This window comes from Carica papaya, chromosome 3 (assembly GCF_054855325.1).
Source record: "Carica papaya isolate Zhongbai chromosome 3, ASM5485532v1, whole genome shotgun sequence".
Lineage (NCBI taxonomy): Eukaryota > Viridiplantae > Streptophyta > Magnoliopsida > Brassicales > Caricaceae > Carica > Carica papaya.
Genome location: NC_142311.1, coordinates 28,273,325 through 28,296,908, shown reverse-complemented (window position 1 = coordinate 28,296,908; position 23,584 = coordinate 28,273,325). Strand labels below are relative to the sequence as shown.

Here is a 23,584-nt window from a genome sequence, read left to right as displayed (position 1 = left end):
ATATTTAAACGAGAAGTAGAGGTCCCGTGTGCATGCACATCAAAACAAATGATGGGAGGGGGGAGGGAAGGAGTAGGGGTACATGCATTTGAGCATGAAATGGGACGGGTGTGATAATACCAGCACTATTGCACTGGATCCCATTAGAACTTGAAGTTAAACGTGCTTGGGCGAGAGTAGTACTAAGATGGGTGACCTCCTGGGAGGTCCTTGTGTAACACAAGTCTCTTTGCGGACAAGGGGTTAAACATTATGCGAGACTTGAGACATGGTCCGCCGGATCATTCGTCGATATGTGTCACGGCACCGGGGCATTTTACTTAATATTTTTTGTGCATTCATTTATAGTTCACCACATGATAAAAGTGTCATTACGAGTATCTTAATTAGTAGAACAACGAATACAGAGGTGCGGGGGGCGGTCCATTCATCTTGGCTATAGTCGAGGTACCGGGGCATTTCACTTAATATTAGAACTAAAAGCGGAGGTGAAGTGCATGCGCACAGCGAAACAAATGATGAGAGGGGGGAGGGAAGGAGAATGGGTATATGTATTTACAGCGCGAAATGGGACGGGTGCGATCATACCAACACTAATGCACCGAATCCTATCATAACTCACAGTTAAGCGTGCTTGGGTGAGAGTAGTACTATGAGTGACCTCGTGGGAAGTCCTTGTGTTGCATTCGTCTTGTTGTGGACAGGGCATTAAACATTACACGCGATTGGAGCCACGATCCGTCGGTTCATTCGCTGGCATGAGTCGTAGTGGTGGGGAATTTTGCTTAATATTTTTCATGCATTCATTTTTTATCAACCACATGATAAAAGTTCTATTACGAGCATCTTAAATAGCAGAAAAACAAAAATAAAGGTGCGGCGAGTGGTTTGTTCATCTGGGCATGAGTTGAGGCGCCATAGCATTTCGGTTGATATTAGAACTAAAAGTAGAGGTGAGGTGCATGCGCACAGTGAAACAAATGATAGGACGGGGAGGGAAGCAGAAGGGGCACATGCATTCCAGCGTGGAATGATACGAGTGCGATCATAGCAGAACTAATGCACCGGATCCAATCAGAACTACGCAGTTAGGCGTGCTTGGGTGAGAGTAGTACTAGGGTGGGTGACCTCCTGGGAAATCTTCGTGTTGCACCTGTCTTTTTATTGATGGGGCATTAAACGTTAGATGCGATCGGAGACATGATACGCTAGTTCATTCGTGGGCGTGAGTCGTGACATCGGGGCATTTTGCTTACTATTTTTCATGCTAGTCTATCAAGTGATTATAGTGTTATTACAAGTATCCTTAATATTAGAACAATGAAAAAAGAGATATGTCGGGTGGTCCTCTCATCTGGGCATTAGTCGAGGCGCTGAGGCTTTTACCTTGATATTAGAACTAGAATCAGAGGTGAGATTTGTGCGCCCACAGCGAAACAAATGACGAGAAGGGGGAGGGAAAGAGAAAGGGTATATGTATATGCTTCACGGAATTAGACAGGTGCCATCATATCAGCATTAATGCACCAGATCCCATAAGAACTCTGTAGTTAAACATGCTTGGGGAGAGTAGTACTAAGATGGGTGACCTCCTAGGAAGTTCTCATGTTACACCCGTCTTTTTACGGATGGGGCGTTAAACATTACGCGCGATCAAAGACACGGTCTGCTCGTTCATTCACCTGCATGAGTAGCGGCGTCGGGCCATTTATCTTAATATTTTTCTTGCATTCATTTATAGTCCACCACGTGATAAGAGTGTCATTACGACCATCTTACATAATAAAATAACAAAAATAGAGGTGCGACGGGTGGTCCGTTCATTTGGGCGTAAGTCGAGGCGTCGGGACATTTTGCTTTATTTTAGAAATAGAAGCAGAGGTGAGGTGTGTGCGCACAGTGAAACAAATGATGGGAGAAGGGTGAGAAGGAGAAAGAGCACATGCATTTATAGCACGAAATGGGATGGATGCGATCATACCAGCACTAATGTACCAGATCCCACCAGAAGTCCGTTGTGTAGCGTGCTTGAGCGAGAGTAGTACTATGATAGGTGACCTCCTGGGAAGTCCTCGTGTTGTACCCATCTTTTTTTCGATAAGATGTTAAACATTATTCGCGACTGGAGACACAATCCGCTGGTTCATTCGCTAACATGAGTCGCAGCGCCGGGATATTTTGCTTAATATTTTTCATGCATTCATTTGTACTCCATCAGTAGATAAGAGTGTCATTAAGAGTATCTTACAAAATAGAACAATGAAAACTGAGGTACGGTGGGCAGTCCGTTAATTTGGGCGTGAGTTGAGGTGTTGGGGCAATTCGTTTGATATTAGAACTAGAAGCATAGGTGAAGTTTGCTCACACAGTGAAATAAATGATGGGAGGGGGAGGGAAGGAGAAAGGGCACATGCATGAAGTTACGGGTTCGATCGTACCAGCACTAATGCTCCGGATCCCATCAGAACTCCGTAGTTAAACGTGCTTGGATGAGAGTAGTACTAGGATGGGTGACCTCCCAGAAAGTCCTCGTGTTACATCTATCTTTATGCAGACGGGGCGTTAAACGTTATGCGCGACAATAGCCACGGTCCACCGGTTCATTTGCAAACATGAGTCGCAGCGCCAGGGCATTTTACTTAATATTTTTTATGGATTCATTTATAGTCTACAATGTGATAAGAGTGTCATTACAAGCATCTTACATAGTATAGCATGGAAAAACAAGGTGCGGAGGGCGGTCCATTCATCTGGGCGTGAGTTGAGGCGCCGTGACATTTTTCTTGATATTAAAACTAGAAGTAGAGGAATGGTTTGTGTGCATATCAAAACAAATGATGGGAGGAGGGAGGAGAGTAGGGGTACATGCATTTGAGCGCAAAATTAGAAGGGTGAGATCATACCAAAAGTAATGCACTGTATCCCATCAAAACTCCCCAGTTAAACATGGTTGGGCGAGAGTAATACTAAGACGGGTGACCTCCTAGGAAATCCTCATGTTGCACCCATCTTTTTAGGGATGGGGCGTAAAATGTTATGCCTGACTAGAGCCACGGTCTGCTGTTTCATTTGCCGTGATAAAAGTGTCCTTACTAGTATCTTAAATAGTAGAAAAAAATAGATGTACAGTGAGCTGTCTGTTCATCTGAGCGTGAGCCGAGGCACCGTGACATTTCTCTTGATATTAGAATCAAAAGCAGAGGTGTGGTGCGTGCGCACATAGATGGGTGACCTCATGGGAAGTCCTTGTGTTGCATCCTTCTTTTTATAAACGGGGCATTAAATGTTACACGGGACGGGACAAACAATCTGGTGGTTCATTCAAAAATTTGAGTCATGGCACCGAGACATTTTGCTTAAAATTTTTTTTTCGCATTCAATTAGAGTCCATCACGTGATAAGATTGTCATTGTGAGTATCTTAAATTGTAGAACAACGAAAAATGTGGTGTGGTGGGCGATCCATTAATATGGGCATGAGTCGAGGTGCCGAGGCATTTTGTTGGATATTAGAACCAGAAGCGGAGGTGAGGTATGCGCATAGCGAAACAAATGACGGGAGGGGAGAGGGAAGGAGAAGGGGTATATGTATTTATGGCGAAAACAAAAAATGGTGCGATCATACCAGCACTAGTTCACTGGATCCCATTAGAACTCAAAAATTAAGCGTGCTTGGGCGAGAGTAGTAATAGGATGGGTGACTTCTGGGAAGTCCTCGTGTTGCACCCTTCTTTTTGTAGACGGGTCGTTAAACATTACGCAGGACCGGAGCGACGGTCCACCGGTTCATTTGCAAACGTGAGTTATGGCACCGGGGCATTTTGCTTAAAATATTTGTGTATTCAATTAAAATACATCACATGATAAGAGTGTTATTACGATTATCTTACATAATAGAACAATGAAAACAAAGATGCAGCGGACGATCCGTTCATATGGGCATGAGTCGAGGCACCGGCGCATTTTGCTTGATATTAGAACTAGAAGCAAACATGCGGTGTGCGCGCACAGCAAAACAAATGATTAGAGGGGGGAGGGAAGGAGAAGGGATATCTATATTTAAAGCACAAATTAGAATAGGTTTAATCATACTAGCACTATTTCACTGGATCCCATCAAAACTCTACAGTTAAGCATGCTTCGGCGGGAGTAGTAGTAGGATGCGTGACCTCTTGGGAAGTTCTCGTGTTGCACATTTCTTTTTACAGACAGGGTGTTAAATGTTACGCGGGACCAGAGCGATAGTTTGTCGATTCATTTACAAATGTGAGTCACGGCGCCGGGCATTTTGCTTAATACTATTCGTGCATTCAATTATGGCCCACCACGTGATAAGAGTATTATTACGAGAATCTTACATAGTAGAACGATGAAAACATAGGTGCGGCAGGCAATCCGTACATCTGGGCGTGAGTCAAGGCACCGAGACATTTTGCTTGATATTAAAACTAGAAACAGAGGTGAGGTGTGCGTGTACAGTGAGACAAATGATCGGAGGGGGGAGGGAAGCTGAAGTGGCACATGCACTTGTAGCGGGGCATGGGATGGGCGCGATTAGTCTACCACTAAAGCACTGAATCCTCGTGTTGCACCCATCTTTTTTTGGATGGAGCATTAAACATTACGCACGATTGGAGATGTGGTCCACCAATTCATTTGCCAGCGTGAGTCTTGGAGCCATGGAATTTTGCTTAATATCTTTTGTGCATTCATTTATATTCAACCACGTGATAAGAGTGTCATTACGAGCAGCTTACATAGTAGTATAGTAAAAAAGGAGGTGCAACGGACGGCCCATTCATCTAGGCATGAATCGAGCCGTTGGCATTTCGCTTGATATTAGAATTAGAAACAGAGATGCGGGGTGTGCGCATAGCGAAAAAAATGACAGGAGAGGGGAGGGAAAGAGAAGGGGTATATCTATTTGCAGCGCGAAATATAAAGAGTGTGATCATACCAGTACTAATTCACCAGATCCCGTCAGAACTCCGCAGTCAAGCATTTTTGGGCAAGAGTAGTACTAGGATGGGTGACCTCCTGGGAAGTCCTTGTATTGCACCCTTTTTTTTACAGACAGGGCGTTAAACGTTATGCGGAACAGGAGCGACGATCCGTCAGTTCATTCGCAAACGTGAGTCATGATGCTGGGGCATTTTGCTTAATACTTTTCGTGCATTCTATTAAAACCCATCATGTGATAAGAGTGTTATTACGAGTATCTTACATAATGGAACAACAAAAATAGAGGTGCGGCGGGCGATCCGTTCATATGGGCATGAGTTGAGCCGCCAGGGCATTTCGCTTGATATTAGAACTAAAAGTAGAGGTAAGGTGTGCGTGCATAGCGAAATAAATGATGGGAGAGGGGAGAGAAGGAGAAGGGGCACATGCACTTGTAGCGCAAAATGGGACGGGTGCGATAATACCAACACTAATGCACTGAATCCCATAAGAACTCTGCAATTAAGTGTCCTTGGGTAAGAATAGTACTAAGATGGTTGACCTCTTAGAAAGTCCTCGTATTGCACCTATTTTTGTGCACACGAGGAAATAAATATTACGCACTGAATCCCATAAGAACTCTGCAATTAAGTGTCCTTGGGTAAGAGTAGTACTAAGATGGTTGACCTCTTAGAAAGTCCTCGTATTGCACCTATTTTTGTGCACATGAGGAAATAAATATTACGCACGACCAGAACCACGGTCTGTCGGTTCATTCACAAACGTGAATAGGGACGTCAGGGCATTTTGCTTAATATTTTTTCGTGCATTCATTTATAGTCCACCATGTGATAAGAGTGTCATTACAAGCATCTTACATAGTAGAACAACAAAAAATGAGGTACGGTGGGCGGTCCGTTCATCTAGCGTGAGTCGAGCCACCTGGGCATTTCGCTTGATATTAGAATTAGAAGCAGAGGTGCGGAGTGCGCGCATAACGAAAAAAATGACGGGAGGGGGGAAGGAAGGAGAAGGGGTATATCTATTTGTAGCGCAAAATGAAACGGGTGCGATCATACCAGCACTAATTCACCAGATCCCATCAGAACTCTGCAATTAAGTATTTTTGGGCGAGAGTAGTACTAGGATGGATGACTTCTTGGGAAGTCCTCGTGTTGCACCCATTTTTTGCAGACGGGGCATTAAACGTTAATTGGGACCGGAATGACAGAACGCAGTTCATTTGCAAACGTGAGTCACGGCACCGGGGCATTTTGCTTAATATTTTTCGTGCATTTAATTAAACCCCATCACGTGATGAAAGTCTTATTACTAGTATCTTACATAGTATAACAACAAAAACAGAGGTGCAACGGGCAATCCGTTAATATGGGCATGATTCGAGGCACCAGAGCATTTCGCTTGATATTAGAACTAGAAGCAAAGGTGAGGTGTGTGCGCACAGTGAAACAAATGACGAGAGGGGGAGGGAAGGAGAAGGGGTATATGTATTTACAGCACGAACTGGAATGGGTGCGATCATGCCAGCACTAATTCATCGGGTCCCATCAGAACTCCACAATTAAGCATTTTTAGGCAAGAGTAGTACTAGGATGGGTGACTCTTGAGAAGTCTTCATGTTGCACCCTTCTTTTTTAAACGGGGTGATAAACATTTCGCGAGACCGAAGCGACGGTCCGCTAGTTCATTCACAAACGTGAGTCATGACGCAGGGGCATTTTGTTTAATATTTTTTGTGCATTCAATTAAAGGCCATCAAGTAATAAGAGTGTCATTACGAGCATCTTACATAGTAGAATAACAAAAAATGAGTTGCATCGAGCGATCAGTTCATCTGGGCGCGAGTTGAGCCGCCGGGGCCTTTTGCTTGATATTAGAATTAGAAGTAGAGATGTGGGGTGCGCGCCCAGTGAAAAAATGACAGGAGGGGGGCGCGAAGGAGAAGGGGTATATGTATTTATGGTGCGAACTGGAACTGGTACGATCATACAATCACTAATTGACCAGATCCCATCAGAACTCCACAGTTAAGTGTACTTCGATGAGAGCTGTACTAGGATGGTTGACTTATTGGGAAGTCGTCGTGTTGCACCCTTCTTTTTGCAGACGAAATATTAACATTATGCGGGACCGAAGCGACGGTTTATCAGTTCATTCGCAAACATGAGTCACGACGCCGGGGCATTTTGCTTAAAAGTTTTTATATATTTAATTAAAGTCCATCACGTGATAAGAGTGTTATTACGAGTATCTTACATAGTAGAACAATGAAAACAGAGGTGCGGCGGACGATCCTTTCCTATGGGCATGAGTTAAGGCGTCGTCACATTTTGCTTGATATTAGAATTAGAAGCAGTGCTGTGGGGTGCGCACATAGCAAAAAAAATGACGGAAGGGGGGAGGGAAAGAGAAGGGGTATATGTATTTGCATTGCGAAATGGAACAGGTGCGAACATACTAGCATGAATTCACCGGATCCCATCAGAACTCAGCAGTTAAGCATTTTTGGGCAAGAGTAATACTAAGATTGTTGACCTCTTGGTAAGTCCTCGTGTTGCATCTGTCTTTTCGCACACGAGGCAATAAACATTACGTGCGACCGGAATCATGGTTCGCCAGTTCATTCACAAATGCGAGTCACGACGTTAAGCCATTTTGCTTAATATTTTTCGTACATTCATTTATAGTCCACCACATTATAATAGTCTCATTACGAGCATCTTACATAGTAGAACAACTAAAAATGAGGTGCGGCAGGCAGTCCATTCATCTGGGTGTGAGTCTTGCCACCATGGTATTTCACTTGATATTAGAATTAAAAGAAGAGGTGTGGGGCGCGTGCACAACAAAAAAAATGATGGTAAGGGGGAGGGAAGGAGAAGGGGTATATGTATTTGTAGTGCGAAATAGAGCAGGTGTGATCATACCAGCACTAATTCACCAGATCCCATCAGAACTCTGCAGTTGAGCATTTTTGAGCGAGAGTAGTACTAAGATGGGTGACTTCCTAGGAAGTTCTCGTGTTGTATCCTTCTTTCTACAGACGAGCAGTTAAACATTGTGCTCAGTGTCGGGGCATTTTGCTTAATATTTTTCGTGCATTCAAATAAAATCCATCACATGATAAGAGTATTATTACAAATATCTTACATAGTAGAACAACGAAAAAAGAGGTGCGGCGTGCAATCCATTCATATGGGCATGAGTTGTGGCACTGGGGCATTTCTCTTGATATTAGAACTAGAACCAGAGGTGAGGTGTGCGCGCACAGCAAAACAAATGACGGGAAGGGGCAGGGAAGGAGAATGAGTATATATATTTACAGTGCGAACTGGAACGGGTGCGATCATACTAGCACTAAATCACCGGATTCCATCAGAACTCCACAGTTAAGTGTGTTTGGGCGAGAGTAGTACTATGATGGGTGACCTCCTAAGAAGTCATTTTGTTGCACTCTTCTTTTTGCAGACGGGGTGTTAAAAGTTACGTGGGACCGGTAAAACGATCCACCAGTTTATTCGCAAACGTGAGTCACAATGCCGGGGCATTTTGCTTAATATTTTTTACGCATTCAATTAAACCCAATCACGTGATAAAAGTGTTATTAAGAGTATCTTAGGGCATTCCGTTCCTATGGGCATGAGTCAAGACGTCGGCATTTTTCTTGATATTAGAACTAGAAGCAGAGGTGAGGTGCACGCACAACGAAATAAATGACGAGAGGGGTGAGTGAAGGAGAAGGGGTATATGCATTTGCGGCGCAAACCAGAATGGGTGCGATCATACCAACACTAGTTCACCAGATCCCATCATAACTCTGCAGTTAAGCGAGCTTGGGCGAGAGTAATACTAAGATGGGTGAGCACCTAAGAAGTCTGCCAGTATTAGTAGCGACATTGAAATATTTTACTTAATATTTTATGTGCATTTATTTATAGTCCACCATGTGATAGGAGTCTCATTATGAGAGTTTTGCATTGTAGAACAACGAAAGAATAGGCGCAGGAGGCCTCCATTCTTTTGGACGTGAATTGAAGCGACAATGCATTTCGCTCTATATTAGAACTAGAAGAAGAGGTGCAGTATGCCCGCACAACAAAATAAATGATGGGAGGGGGGTGGGAAGGAGAAGGGCTCTATGTATTTGCAACGGGGAATGGGACAGTTGTGATCATACAAATACTAATGTACAGGATCCCATCAGAACTCTGTAGTCAACAATGCTTGCGCGAGATTAGTTTTAGGATGGGTGACCTACTTGAAAGTCCTCGTGTTGCACCCATCTTTTTGTAGACTGGTTGTTAAACATTAAGCGCCGATTGGAGCAACAATCTGTCGATGTGAATCGCGGGGCCTGAAAATTTTGCTAAATATTTTTCGTGCATTCATTTATAGTCCACCACGTGATAAGAGTGTCATTACGAGTATCTTACATAATAAAACAACAACAAAAAAGGTGCGGGGGGCAATATGTTCATCTAGGCGTGAGTCCAGGCACCAGGGTATTTCGCTTTATATTAGAACTATAAAGAGAGGTGTGGTGTGTGCACACAACGAAATAAATGACGGGAGGGGGGAGGGAAGGAGAAGGGATATATGTACTTACAACGCGGAATGGAAGGGGTGCGATCATACCTGCACTAATGCACAGGATCCCATCAAATTCCATAGTTAAGCGTGCTTGGGGGGAAGTAGTACTAGTTAAGCGGCGGGCAATCCGTTCATATGGGCATGAGTCGACGTGCCAGAGCATTTCGCTTGATATTAGAACTTCAAGCAGAGGTGAGGTGTGCGTGCAAAGAGAAAAAAATGACAGGAAGGGGGAGGGAAGGAGAAGGGGTATTTGTATTTACGGTGTGAACTGGAACGGGTGCGAGCATACTAGTACTAATTCACTGAATCCCATCAGAACTCTATAGTTTAGTGTGCTTGGACAAGAGTAGTACTAGGATGGGTGACCTCCTGGAAAGTTCTCGTGTTGCACTCTTTTTTTTTTTGCAGACGGGGAGTTAAACATTACGTGGGACTAGAGCGACGGTCCGCCAGTTCATTCGCAAACGTGAGTCACGGTGTCGAGACATTTTTTCTTAATATTTTTCATGCATTCAATTAAAACCCATCACGTGATGAGAGTGTCATTGTGAGCATCTTAAATAGTAGAACAATAAAAAATGAGGTGCGGTGGGCGATCCGTTCATATGGGCATGAGTCGAGGCACCGAGATATTAAAACTAGAAGTAGAGGTAAGGTGCGCGCATAGCAAAACAAATGAGGGGATGGGGGAGGGAAGGAGAAAGGGCATATGTATTTGCGGTGCAAAAAAGAAAGGGTGCGATCATACCAGCACTAGTTCACCGGATCCCATCAGAACTCCATAGTTATGTGTGCTTGGGCGAGAGTAGTACTAAGATGGGTGACATCCTAAAAAGTCCTCGTGTTGTACCCTTATTTTTGTAGACAGGGCGTTAAACATTACGCGGGACCGTAGCGACTGTCCGCTGCTTTATTCGTAAACATGAGTCACGGTCACAGGGCATTTTGTTTAATACTTTTTGTGCATTCAATTAAAGTCCAACATAGGACGAGAGTGTCATTGCGAGCATCTTACATAGTAGAACAATGAAAAGTGAGGTACGACGGGCATTCCGTTCATATGGGCCTGAGTTGAGGCGTCAGGACATTTCGCTTGATATTAGAACTAGAAGCAGAAGTGAGGTGCGCGCACAGTGAAACAAATGACTGGAGGGGAGGGGGAAGGAGAAGGACCATATGTATTTGCGGCACAAATAAGAAAAGGTGAGATCATGCAAGTACTAGTTCACCAGATCCTATCAGAACTCTACAGCTAAGCATTCTTAGGCGAGAGTAGCACTAGGATGGGTAACCTCCTGGAAAGTCCTCGTGTTGCACCCTTCTTTTTACAAACGGGGCGTTAAATGTTACGCGAAATCGGAGCGACAGGACATTTTGCTTAATATTTTTCGCGCATTCAATCAAAGCTCATCACGCGATAAGAGTGTCATTGCGAGTATCTTACATAGTAAAACAACAAAAAACGAGGTACGGCGGGCATTTCGCTTGATATTAGAACTAGAAGCAGAGGTGAGGTACGCGCACAGCGAAATAAATGACAGGAGAGGTGAGGGAAGGAGAAGGGGTATATCTATTTATGGCGTGAATTGAAATAGGTGAGATCATACCAGAACTAATTCATCGGATCCCATTAGAACTCCGTAGTTAAGCATGCTTCGGCGGGAGTAGTACTAGGATGGGTGACTTTCGGGGAAGTCCTCGTGTTACATCCTTCATTTCACAGACGGGGCGTTAAACATTACGCAGGACCGGAGCGACAGTCCACCGGTTCATTCACAAATGTGAGTCACGATGCTGGGGCATTTTTGTTAATATTATTCGTGCATTTAATTATAGCCCACCACGTGATAAGAGTGTTATTACGAGCAGGCGAAGGGGCACATGCATTTGTAGCAGGGAATGGAACGGGTACAATTAGTCCAACACTAATGCACTGAATCCCATAAGAATTCTATAGTTAAGTGGATTTGGAATCCCACTGAATCCTCATGTTGCGCTCATTTTTTTTGGTTAAAGCATTAACCATTACTCACGACTAGAGATGAAGTCCACTGGTTCATTTGCCAGCGTGAGTCTCGGTACCATGGCATTTTGCTTAATATTTTTCGTGCATTCATTTATAGTCCACCACGTGATAAGAGTGTCATTATGAGCAGATTACATAGTAGAATAATAAAAAAGGAGTTGCAGCGGACGGTCCGTTCATCTAGGCATGAGTCGAGCCGCTGGGGTATTTTGCTTGATATTAGAAATTAAAGCAGAGGTGCGAGGTGTGCGAACAACAAAAAAAATGACGGGAGTGGGGAGGGAAAGAAAAGGTGTATAGATATTTGCAGTGTGAAATGGAATGAGTGTGATCATACCAGCATTAATTCACCGGATCCCATCAGAACTTCACAGTTAAGCATTTTTGGGCGAGAGTAGTACTAGGATGGGTGACCTCTTGGGAAGTCCTTGTGTTGCACCCTTCTTTTTGCAGATGGGGCATTAAATGTTACGCGTGACCAGAGTAACAGTCTGCCAGTTCATTCGCAAACATGAGTCACGGTGCCGGCGTATTTTGCTTAATATTTTTTGTGCATTTAATTAATGCCCATCACGGGATAAGAATGCTATAACGAGTATCTTATATAGTAGAACAACGAAAATAGAGGTGCGACAAGCGATCCATTCATATGGGCATGAGTTGAGGCGCTGGGGTATTTCGCTTGATATTAGATCTATAAGCAGAGGGGAGGAAAGGAGAAGAGGCACATGCACTTGTAGCGCGGAATGGGACAGGTGCGATAATACTAGCACTAATGCATCGAATCCCATAAGAACTTTGCAATTAAGTATCCTTGGGTGAGAGTAGTACTAAGATGGTTAACCTTTTGGAAAGTCCTCGTGTTGCACCTATTTTTATGCACACGAGGAAATAAACGTTACAGGCGACCAGAACCACAGTCCGTCAGTTCATTTGCAAAAATGAGTCATTGCGACACAATATTTTGCTTAATATTTTTTGTGCATTCATTTATATTCCACCACGTGATAAGAGCGTCATTACGAGCATCTTACTTAGTAGAACAACAAAAAATGAGGTGCAATAGGCGATTCGTTCATCTGGGCGTGAGTTGAGCCGTCAGAGCATTTTTCTTGATATTAGAATTTATGCGCACAACGAGAAAAATGACAGGAGGGGGGAGGGAAGAAGAAGGGGTATATCTATTTGCAGCGTGAAATTGAACGGGTGGTGCGATCATACCAGCACTAATTCGCCAGATTGCATAAGAACTCTGCAGTTAAGTATTTTTGGGTGAGAGTAGTACTAGGATATGTGACCTCCTAGGAAGTCCTCATGTTGCACCCTTTTTTTTGCAGACGGGGCATTAAAGGTTACGCGGGGCTAGACCGATGGCCATCGGTTCATTCACAAATGTAAGTCATGGCGCAGGACATTTTGCTTAATATTTTTTGTGCATTCAATTAAAGCCCATGACATGATAAGAGTGTTATTACAAGTATCTTAAATAGTAGAACAATGAAAACAGAGGTGCTGCAGGCGATCCGTTCATATGGGCATAAATTGATGCGCCGAGACATTTTGCTTAATATTAGAACTAGAAGCAGAGGTGAGGTGTGCGCGCACAGCGAAACAAATGACAGGTGGGGAAATGAAGGAGAAGGGGTAATGTATTTGCGACGCAAACTTGAATGGGTGTGATCATACTAACACTAATTCACCGGATCCCATCAGAACTCTGCAATTAAGCATTTTTGGGTGAGAGTAGTACTAGGATGGGTGACCTCTTAGGAAGTTATCGTGTTACACCCTTCTTTTTACAGACAGGCCATTAAACGTTCCATGGGACCGAAGCGACGGTCTGCCGGTTCATTCGCAAACGTGAGTCACAGCGCCTAGGCATTTTGCTTAATATTTTTTGTGCATTCAATTTAAGCCCATCACGTGATAAGAATGCTATTGCGAATATCTTACATAATAGAACAATGAAAACAGAGGTGAGGTTTGCGCGTACAACAAAATAAATGACAGGAGGGGGGAGGGAAGGAGAACGGGCATATGCATTTGTAGCGGAAAATAGGACGAGTACGATCAAACGAGCACTAATGCACAGAATCTGATAAGAACTCTGTAGTTAAGTGTCCTTTGGTGAGAGTATTACTAAGATGGTTGGCCTCTTTGAAAGTCCTCGTGTTGCACTTATTTTTTTTCACACGAGGCAATAAACATTACGCGCGACCAGAACCACGGTCCGTCGGTTCATTCGCAAATGTGAGTCGCGGCGTCAAGGAATTTTGCTTAATATTTTTCGTGTATTCATCTATAGTCCACCCATTATAAGATTCTCATTACGAGCATCTTACATAGTAGAACAATGAAAAATGAGGTGCGGCAGGCGGTCTGTTCATCATGGTGTGAGTCGAGCCACTGTGGCATTTTGCATGATATTAGAGTTAGAAGTAGAGGTGTCATCAGAACTCTGCAATTAAGCGTTTTTAGGCGAGAGTAGTACTAGGATGGGTGACTTCCTGGGAAGTCCTCGTGTTGTACCCTTCTTTTTACAGATGGGAAGTTAAACGTTGTACGGGACCGGAGAAACGGTCTGCCGGTTCATTCACAAATGTGAATCACACCGCCGGGGCATTTTACTTAATATTTTTGTGCATTCAATTAAAGTCCATCACGCAATAAAAGTGTTATTACGAGTATCTTATATAGTAGAACAACTAAAAATGGGGTGCGGCAGGTGATTCGTTCATATGGGCAAGTGTCAAGGCGCTGGGGCATTTCTCTTGATATTAGAACTAGAAGCAGAGATGAGGTGTGCATGTACAGTGAAACAAATGACGGGAGGGAGAGGGAAGGAGAAGGGGCACATGCATTTGTAGCTCGGAATTGGACGTGTGCGATCAGACCAGCACTAATGCATTTAATCCCATACGAACTCTGCAGTTAAGTGTCCTTTGGTGATAGTGGTACAAAGATGGTTGACCTCTTGGAAAATCCTCATGTTATACCTATTTTCTTGCACACGAGGCAATAAACATTATGCGCGACCAGAACCACAGTCTGTCGGTTCATTCGTAAATGTGAGTCACGACGCTGGGGCATTTTGCTTAATATTTTTTGTGCATTCAATCAAAGTCCATAACGTGATAAGAGTATCATTACAAGTATCATACATAGTAGAATAACGAAAAATGAAGTGCGACGGATGATCCGTTCATATAGGCATGAGTCGAGGCACCATGGCATTTCGCTTGATATTAGAACTAGAAACAGAGGTGAGGTGCGCGCACAATAAAATAAATGGTGGGAGGGGAGAGGGAAGGAGAAGGGGCATATGTATTTGTGGTGCAAATTGGAATGGGTGCGATCATATCAACACTAGTTCACCAGATCCCATCAGAAAGCTGCAGTTAAGTGTGTTTGGGCGAGAGTAGTACTAAGATGGGTGACCTATCAGGAAGTACTCGTGTTGCACCCTTCTTTTTACAGACCGGGCATTAAATGTTATGCCAGACCGGAGTGATGGTTTGCCGGTTCATTTGCAAACGTAAGTCACGACGTCAGGGCATTTTGCTTAAAATTTTTAATGTATTCAATTAAAACCCATTATATGATAAGAGTGTTATTACGAGTATCTTACATAATAGAATAACAAAATAGAGGTGCGACAGACGATCAGTTTATATGGGCATGAGTCGAGGTGTCGGCACATTTCGCTTGATATTAGAACTAGAAGCAAATGTGCAGTGTGCACGCACAGCGAAACAAATGATGGGAGGGGGGAGGGAAGGAGAAGGGATATATATTTTTAAAGTGCGAATTAGAATATGTTTGATCATACCAGCACTAAATCACTGGATCCCATCAAAACTCCGCAGTTAAGCATTCTTGGGCGGGAGTAGTACTAGGATGTCTTGGGAAGTTCTTGTGTTATACCCTTCTTTTCGCAGACAGGACGTTAAATGTTACGCAGGAATGGAGCGACAGTCTGTCGGTTCGTTCGTAAACGTAAGTCACGGTACTGGGGCATTTTGCTTAATATTATTGGTGCATTCAATTATAGCCCACCAAGTGATAAGAGTGTTATTATGAGTATCTTATATAGTAGAACAACAAAAACAGAGTTGTGGCGGGCGATCCGTTCATCTGCGCGTGAGTCGAGGCGCTGGGGCATTTCGCTTGATATTAAAACTAGAAGCAGAGGTGAGGTGCGCGCACAGAGAATAAAATGACGGGAGGGGAGAGTGAAGGAGAAGGGGTATATGTATTTGCGGCGCAAACCAGAACGGGTGCTAAAATACCAGCATTAGTTCACCATATCCCATTAGAACTTCGCAGTTAAGCGTGCTTGGGCGAGTGTAGTACTAGGATGGGTGACCTCCTAGAAAGTCTTTGTGTTGCACCCGTCTTTTTACAAATGGTGCATTGAATGTTACGCGGGACCGAAGCGACGGTCAGCCGGTTAATTCGCAAACGTGAGACACGATATAGAGGCATTTTACTTAACATTTTTTGCACATTCAACTAAAGCCCATCACGTGATGAGAGTGTCATTGCGAGCATCTTACATAGTAGAACAACAAAAAATAAGGTATGGCGAGTGATCCGTTCATATGGGCATGAGTCAGGCGCCAGGGAATTTTGCTTGATATTAGAACTAGAAGCAGAGGTAAGGTGCGTGCACAACGAAACAAATGATGGGAGGGGAGAGGAAAGGAGAATGCACATATGTATTTGTGGCACAAATAAGAAAAGGTGTGATCATACCAGCACTAGCTCACTGGATCCCATCATAACTTCGCAGTTATGTGTGCTTGGGCGAGAGTTGTACTAGGATGGGTGACCTCCTGGGAAGTCCTCGTGTTGCATCCTTCTTTTTGCTAATGGGGCATTAAATGTTACACAGGACCGGAGCAACGGTCTGCCGGTTCATTCACAAACTTGAGTCACGGGGACGAGGTATTTTTTTTAATTTTTTCGCGCATTCAATTAAAGCCCTTCATGTGATGAGAGTGTCATTGCAAGCATCTTATCGAGTAAAACAACAAAAAATAAGGTGCGGCAGGCATTACGTTTATATGGGCATGAGTCGAGGCACCGGGGCATTTTGCTTGATATTAGAACTAGAAGTAGAGGTGAGGTGTGCGCATAGCAAAACAAATGAGGGGAGGGGAGAAGGAATGATAAGGGGTATATGTGTTTGCGGTGCAAACCAGATGGGTATGATCATACCAGTACTAGTTCACTAGATCCCATCAGAACTCCGCAGTTAAGCGTGCTTAGGCGAGAGTAGAACTAGGATAGGTGTTTCCTAGGAAGTCCTCATGTTGCACCCTTCTTTTTGTAGACGGGGTGTTAAACGTTATGCGAGATCAGAGTGACGGTCTGCCGGTTCATTTGCAAATGTGAGTCACGGCGCCAGGGCATTTTGCTTAATATTTTTCATGCATTCATCTAAAGCTAATCACGTGATGACAGTGTCATTGCGAGCAGATGAAATAGTGGAACAACAAAAAAAGAGGTGCGACTGGCAATCTGTTCATATTGGCATGAGTTGAGGCGCCGGGGTATTTCACTTGATTTTAGAACTAGAAGCATAGGTGAGGTCCGTGCACAGAGAAACAAATGACTGGAGGGGAGAGTGAAGGAGAAGGGGTATATGTATTGGTGGCACAAACTAGAATGGGTGCGATCATCCAGCACTAGTTCATCGGATCCCATCAGAACTACGCAGTTAAGCGTGCATGAGTGAGAGTAGTACTAAATGGGTGACCTCCTGGGAACTCCTCGTGTTGCAATCTTTTTTTTGCAGACAAGGCATTAAATGTTACGCGGGACAGGAGTGACGGTCCGCCAGTTCATCCTAAAATATGAGTCACGGCGCCGAGGCATTTTGTTTAATATTTTTTGTGCATTCAATTAAAGTCTATTACGTGATAAGAGTGTCATTTCGAGCATCTTAAATAGTAGAACAACGAAAAATAAGGTGCGGCAGGCGATCCGTTCATATGGGCATGAGTCGAGGCGCCTGGGCATTTCGCTTAATATTAGAACTAGAAGCAGAGGTGAGGTTCTCGCACAGTGAAATAAATGACGGGAAGGGAGAGGGAAGGAGAATGGGTATATATATCTGCGGTGCAAACTAGAACGTGTTCGATCATACCAGCACTAGTTCAACAGTTCCCATGAGAACTCCGCAGTTAAGCGTGCTTGGGTGATAATAGTACTAGGATGGTTGACCTCTTGAAAAGTCCTCGTGTTACACCCTTCTTTTTGCAGACGGGGCGTTAAACATCACGTGGGACTGGATTGATGGTCCACCAGTTCATTCACAAACGTGAGTCACAGCACCAAGCATTTTGCTTAATATTTTTTGCGCATTCAATTAAATCCCATCACGTGATAAAAGTGTCATTAAGAGTATCTTACATAGTAGAACAACGAAAAATGAGATGCGGCAGGCGATCCATTCATATGGGCATGAGTTGAGGCGCGGGGCATTTCACTTGATATTAGAACTAGAAGTAGAGGTGAGGTGTGCGCGCAATGCGAAACAAATGATGGGAGGTGGTAGGGAAGGAGAAGGGGTATATGTCTTTGCGGCACAAACTAGAATGGGAGCGATCATACCACCATTAGTTCACCAGATCCCATCAGAACTCCGTAGTTAAGTGTACTTGGGTGGGAGTAGTACTAGAATGGTTGACCTCTTAGGAAGTCCTCGTGTTGCACCCTTCTTTTTGTAGACGAGACGTTGAACGTTATGCAAGACCCGAGCGATAGTTCGCCAGTTCATTCGCAAATGTGAGTCACGTTCCCAGGCATTTTGCTTAATATTTTTTACACATTCAATTAAAGCCTATCACGTGATAAGAGTGTTATTATATTAGAATTAAAAGCAGAGGTGAGGTGCACGTAAAATGAAAAAAATGACGAGAGGGGAGAGGGAAGGAGAAGGGGTATATGTAATTGTAGCAAAACTTAGAATGGGTGCGATCATACCAGCAATAATTCACTTGATTCCATCAAAACTCTGCAGTTATGCTTGCTTGGGTGAGAGTAGTACTAGGATGGGTGTTCTCCTTGGAAATTCTCATGTTGCACCCATCTTTTTGTAGACGGGGTGTTAGACGTTACACATAAACGAAGCGTCGGTCTGCCAGTTCATTCACAAATGCGAATCACGGCACCGGGGCATTTTGCTTAATATTTTTTCAGCATTCAATTAAAGCCCATCACGTGATAAGAGTGTCATTGCGAGAATCTTAAATAGTAGTACAACAAAAAACAAGGTGTTGTGGGCAATCCGTTCATATGGGCATGAGTCGAGGTGCCGGGGCATTTTGTTCGATGTTAGAACTAGAAGCAGACGTGAGGTGCGCGCACAGCGAAACAAATGATGGGAGGGGAGATGGAAGGAGAAGGGGCATAAATATTTGCGGAGCAAATAAGAATGTGTGCGATCATACCAGCAATAATTCACTGTATCCCATTAGAACTCTGTAGTTATGAATGCTTCGGCGAGAGTAGTACTATGATGGGTCACCTCCTGGGAAGTTCTCATGTTGCACCCTTCTTTTTGCTAACATGGCATTAAATGTTACATGGGACCAGAGCAACGGTCCGCCGGTTCATTCACAAACATGAGTCACGATGCTGGGGCATTTTGCTTAATATTTTTTGCACATTCAATTAAGCCCACCACGTAATAAGAGTGTCATTGCAAGCATCTTAAATAGTATAATAATGAAAAATGAGGCACGGTAGGGGATACGTTCTTATGGGCATGAGTCTAAGCACTGGGGCATTTCGCTTGTTAGTAGAACTAGAAGCAGAGGTGAGGTGCGCGCACATCGAAACAAATGACTGGAGGGGAGAGTGAAGGAGAAGGGATATATGTATTTGCGGCTCAAACTTGAACGGGTGCGATCATTCCAGCACTAGTTCATTGGATCCAAGCATAACTCCGCAGTTAAGTGTGCTTGGGTGAGAGTAGTACTAGGATGGGTGATCTCTTGGAAGTTCTCTCATTGCACCCTTCTTTTTGTAGACAAAGTATCAAAAGTTATGCAGGACCAGAGCGACAGTCCGCTGTTTCATTCGCAAACGTGAGTCACGGCACCGGGGCAGTCTGCTTAATATTTTTCCAGCATTCAATTAAAGCCCATCACGTTATAAGAGTGTCATTATGACCATCTTAAATAGTAGTACAATGAAAAATGAGGTGTGGCGGGCAATCCGTTCATATGGGCATGAGTCGAGGCACCAGGGTATTTCACTCGATGTAATGGGAGGGGAGAGGGAAGGAGAAGGGGCATAAGTATTTGCGGAGAAAATAAGAATGTGTACGATTATACTAGCAATAAGTCACTGGATCCCATCAGAACTCTGCAGTTATGAGTGCTTTTGGGGGAGAGTAGTACTAGGATGGGTGACCTCCTAGGAAGTCCTCGTGTTGAACCCTTCTTTTTTCTAACGGGGCGTTAAACGTTACACGGGACCGGAGTAACGGTCCGCTGGTTCATTCGCAAACGTGAGTCACGGTGCTGGAAAATTTTGCTTAATATTTTTCGCGCATTCAATTAAAGCCCACTACCATTGCGAGCATCTTAAATAGTTGAATAGTGAAAAACGAGGCACGGCGGGGCGATCCATTCTTATGGGCAAGAGTCAAAACGCTGGGAAATTTTGCTTGATATTAGAACTAGAAACAGAGGTGAGGGGCGCGCGCATCAAAATAAATGACCGAAGGGGAGAGTGAAGGAGGAGGGATATATATATTTGCGGCACAAACTTGAATGGGTGTGATCATACCAGCACTAGTTCATCGAATCCCATCAGAACTCCATAGTTAAGCATGCTTGGGCAAGAGTAGGACTAGGATGGGTGACCTCCTGATAAGTCATCATGTTGCACCCTTATTTTTGCATACGGGATGTTAAATGTTACGCAAGACCAGAGCGACGGTTTACCGGTTCATTCACAAACGTGAGTCATGACGCCATGTTATTTTTCTTAATACTTTTCGTACATTCAATTAAAGCCCATCACTTGATAAGAGTGTTATTCCAAGTATCTTACGTAGTAGAAAAACAAAAAATGAGGTGCGACGGGCGATTCGTTGATATGGGGTTGAGTCGAGGCATCGGGGCATTTTGTTTGATATTAGAACTAGAAGCAGAGGTGAGGTGTGCACGCACAGTGAAACAAATGATGGGAGGGGGGAGGGAAGGAGAAGGGGTATATGTATTTGTGGTGCAACCTCGAGTGGGTGCGATCATACTAGCACTAATTCACCAGATCCCATCAGAAATCCGTAGTTAAGCGTGCTTGGGCGAGAGTAGTATTAGGATGGGTGGCCTATTGGGAAATTTTCGTGCGGCACCCTTCTTTTTGTAGATGGGGCGTTAAACGTTACATGAGACTAGAGCGACAGTCCACCGTTCATTTGTAAACGTGAGTCATGGCGTCGGAGCATTTTGCTTAATGTTTTTCGTCCATTCAATTAAAGCCCATCACGTGATAAGAATGTCATTATGAGTATCTTACATTGTATAACAATAAAAATAGAGATGCGGCGGGCGATCTGTTTATATGGGCATGAGTCGAGTTACCGGAGCATTTCCCTTGATATTAGAACTAGAAGCAGAGATGAGGTGTTCGCATAGAGTGAAACAAATGACAGGAGGGGAGGGAAGGAGTAGGGGCACATGCATTTGTAGCTAGAATGGGACGAGTGCGATCAGACCAGCACTAAAGCATCGAATCCCATAAGAACTCTGCAGTTAAGTGTCCTTTGGTGAGTGTAGTACTAAGATGGTTGACCTTTAAGAAAGTTCTCGTGTTGTACCTATTTCTTTGTACATGAGGCAATAAATTTTACGTGTAACAATAATTGCAGTCTGTCGGTTCATTCGTAAAAGTGAGTCGTAGCGTCCGGTCATTCTGCTTAATATTTTTTGTGCATTCATTTATAATCCACCACATTATAAGAGTCTCATTACGAGCATCTTACATCGTAGAAAAATGAAAAATGAGATGTGGCAAGTGGTCATTTCATCTTGGCGTGAGTCACACTGCCCGGTAATTTTACTTGATATTAGAATTAGAAGCAGAGGTACGAGGTGCGCGCACAAAAAAAAAATGACGAGAGGGGAGAGGGAAGGAGAAGAGGTATATGTATTTGCTGCACAAAATAGAACGGGTGTGATCATACCAGCACTAATTCACCGGATCCCATCAAAACTCTGTAGTTAAGCATTTTTGGGCGAGAGTAGTAGTAGGGTGGTGAACCCTAGGGAAATCCTCATATTGCACCTTTTTTCTTGCAGACAGGGCATTAAACATTATGTGAGACCGGAGCGATGGTCTACCAGTTCATTCTCAAATGTGAGTCACGGCGTCGAGGCATTTTGTTTAATATTGTTCGTGCATTCAATTAAAGCCTGTCACGTGATAAGAGTGTTATTACGAGTATCTTACATAGTAGATCAACGAAAACAGAGATGCAGTGGGCAATCCGTTCATATGGGCATGAGTCGAGGCAGAGGGGCATTTTGCTTGATATTAGAATTAGAAGCAGAGGTGAGGTGTGCGCGCACAGCGAAACAAATAATGGGAGGGGGCAGGGAAGGAAAAGGGGTATATGTATTTACAGTGCGAACTGGAACGGGTGCGATCATACCAGCACTAATTCACCGGATCCAATCAGAACTTCGCAGTTAAGCATGCTTTGGCGAGAGTAGTACAAGAATGGCTAACCTCCTGAGAAGTCCTCGTGTTGCACCCTTCTTTTTGTATACGGGGTGTTTAATATTGCGCGGGACCGGAGCGACAGTCTGCTAGTTCATTCACAAACGTATGTCACGGCATCGAAAAATTTTGCTTAATATTTTTTGTGCATTTAATTAAAGCCCATCACGTGATAAGAGTGTTATTAGGGATATCTTACATAATAGATCAACAAAAACATAGGTACGACAGGCGATCCATTCATATAGGCATGAGTCGAGGCGCTGGAGAATTTCACTTGATATTAAAACCAGAAGCAGAGGTGAGGTTTGCTCGTATAGCAAAATAAATGATGGGAGGGGGAAGGGAAGGAGAAGGGGCACATGCATTTGTAGTGTCGAATGGTACGAGTGCGATCAGATACGCACTAATGCACCGAATCCAATAAAGAACTCTGCAATTAAGTGTCCTTTGTGAGAGTAGTTCTAAGATGGTTGACCTCTTGGAAAGTCCTCGTGTTGCACCTGTTTCTTTGCACACGAGGCAATAAACATTATGCACGATAGGAACCACGGTTGTCGGTTCATTCGAAACGTGAGTCACGGGGTCAGCGCATTTTGCTTAATATTTTTTATGCATTCATTTATAATCCACCACGTTATAAGAGTCTCATTACGAGAATCTTACATAGTAGAACAATGAAAAATGAGGTGCTGTAGACGATCATTTCATATGGGCATGAGTTGAGCTGCCGGGGCATTTCGCTTGATATTAGAATAAGAAGCAGAGGTGCAGGGTGTGCGCACAGGAAAAAAAATGACAGGAGGGGGGATGGAAAGAGAAGGGGTATATGTATTTACAGCGCGAAATAGAACGGGTGCGATCATTCTAGGACTAATTCACCGGATCCCATCAGAACTCTACAGTTAAGCATTTTTGGGCGAGAGTAATAATAGGATAGGTGACCTCTTGGGAAGTTCTCGTGTTACACCCTTCTTTTTAAAGATGAGCCATTAAACATTACACGGGACCGGAGCGACAGTCTGCCGGTTCATTCACAAACGTGAGTCACAGCACAGGGGCATTTTGCTTAATATTTTTTGTGCATTCAATTAAAGCCCATCACGTGATAAGAGTACTATTACGAGTATCTTACATAGTAGAACAACGAAAACAGAGGTGCGGCAGGCTATCCGTTTATATGGGCATGAGTCGAGGCGCCGGAGCATTTCACTTGATATTAGAACTAGAAGCAGAGGTGAGGTGTGCACGCACAGCGAAAAAA

General features: G+C 43.8%; 18 pseudogenes; all 18 read left to right on the top strand.

Moving 5' to 3' along the window:
• Positions 1-1,037: 1,037 nt before the first annotated feature.
• On the top strand, positions 1,038-1,156 carry LOC148267569 (5S ribosomal RNA; annotated as a pseudogene).
• A 343-nt stretch (positions 1,157-1,499) lies between these two features.
• On the top strand, positions 1,500-1,617 carry LOC148267568 (5S ribosomal RNA; annotated as a pseudogene).
• Positions 1,618-2,424: 807 nt separating this feature from the next.
• LOC148267567 (5S ribosomal RNA) lies at positions 2,425-2,543 on the top strand (annotated as a pseudogene).
• A 1,067-nt stretch (positions 2,544-3,610) lies between these two features.
• On the top strand, positions 3,611-3,728 carry LOC148267566 (5S ribosomal RNA; annotated as a pseudogene).
• A 1,214-nt stretch (positions 3,729-4,942) lies between these two features.
• Positions 4,943-5,061, top strand: LOC148267565 (5S ribosomal RNA; annotated as a pseudogene).
• Positions 5,062-6,005: 944 nt separating this feature from the next.
• LOC148267564 (5S ribosomal RNA) lies at positions 6,006-6,124 on the top strand (annotated as a pseudogene).
• A 1,750-nt stretch (positions 6,125-7,874) lies between these two features.
• LOC148267563 (5S ribosomal RNA) lies at positions 7,875-7,993 on the top strand (annotated as a pseudogene).
• Positions 7,994-8,299: 306 nt separating this feature from the next.
• On the top strand, positions 8,300-8,418 carry LOC148267562 (5S ribosomal RNA; annotated as a pseudogene).
• Positions 8,419-9,829: 1,411 nt separating this feature from the next.
• LOC148267561 (5S ribosomal RNA) lies at positions 9,830-9,948 on the top strand (annotated as a pseudogene).
• A 340-nt stretch (positions 9,949-10,288) lies between these two features.
• LOC148267560 (5S ribosomal RNA) lies at positions 10,289-10,407 on the top strand (annotated as a pseudogene).
• A 1,496-nt stretch (positions 10,408-11,903) lies between these two features.
• Positions 11,904-12,022, top strand: LOC148267559 (5S ribosomal RNA; annotated as a pseudogene).
• Positions 12,023-13,252: 1,230 nt separating this feature from the next.
• Positions 13,253-13,371, top strand: LOC148267558 (5S ribosomal RNA; annotated as a pseudogene).
• A 1,556-nt stretch (positions 13,372-14,927) lies between these two features.
• LOC148267557 (5S ribosomal RNA) lies at positions 14,928-15,046 on the top strand (annotated as a pseudogene).
• A 1,275-nt stretch (positions 15,047-16,321) lies between these two features.
• LOC148267556 (5S ribosomal RNA) lies at positions 16,322-16,440 on the top strand (annotated as a pseudogene).
• A 1,744-nt stretch (positions 16,441-18,184) lies between these two features.
• Positions 18,185-18,303, top strand: LOC148267555 (5S ribosomal RNA; annotated as a pseudogene).
• Positions 18,304-18,556: 253 nt separating this feature from the next.
• LOC148267554 (5S ribosomal RNA) lies at positions 18,557-18,675 on the top strand (annotated as a pseudogene).
• A 2,162-nt stretch (positions 18,676-20,837) lies between these two features.
• On the top strand, positions 20,838-20,956 carry LOC148267553 (5S ribosomal RNA; annotated as a pseudogene).
• Positions 20,957-22,238: 1,282 nt separating this feature from the next.
• On the top strand, positions 22,239-22,357 carry LOC148267552 (5S ribosomal RNA; annotated as a pseudogene).
• Positions 22,358-23,584: the final 1,227 nt, after the last annotated feature.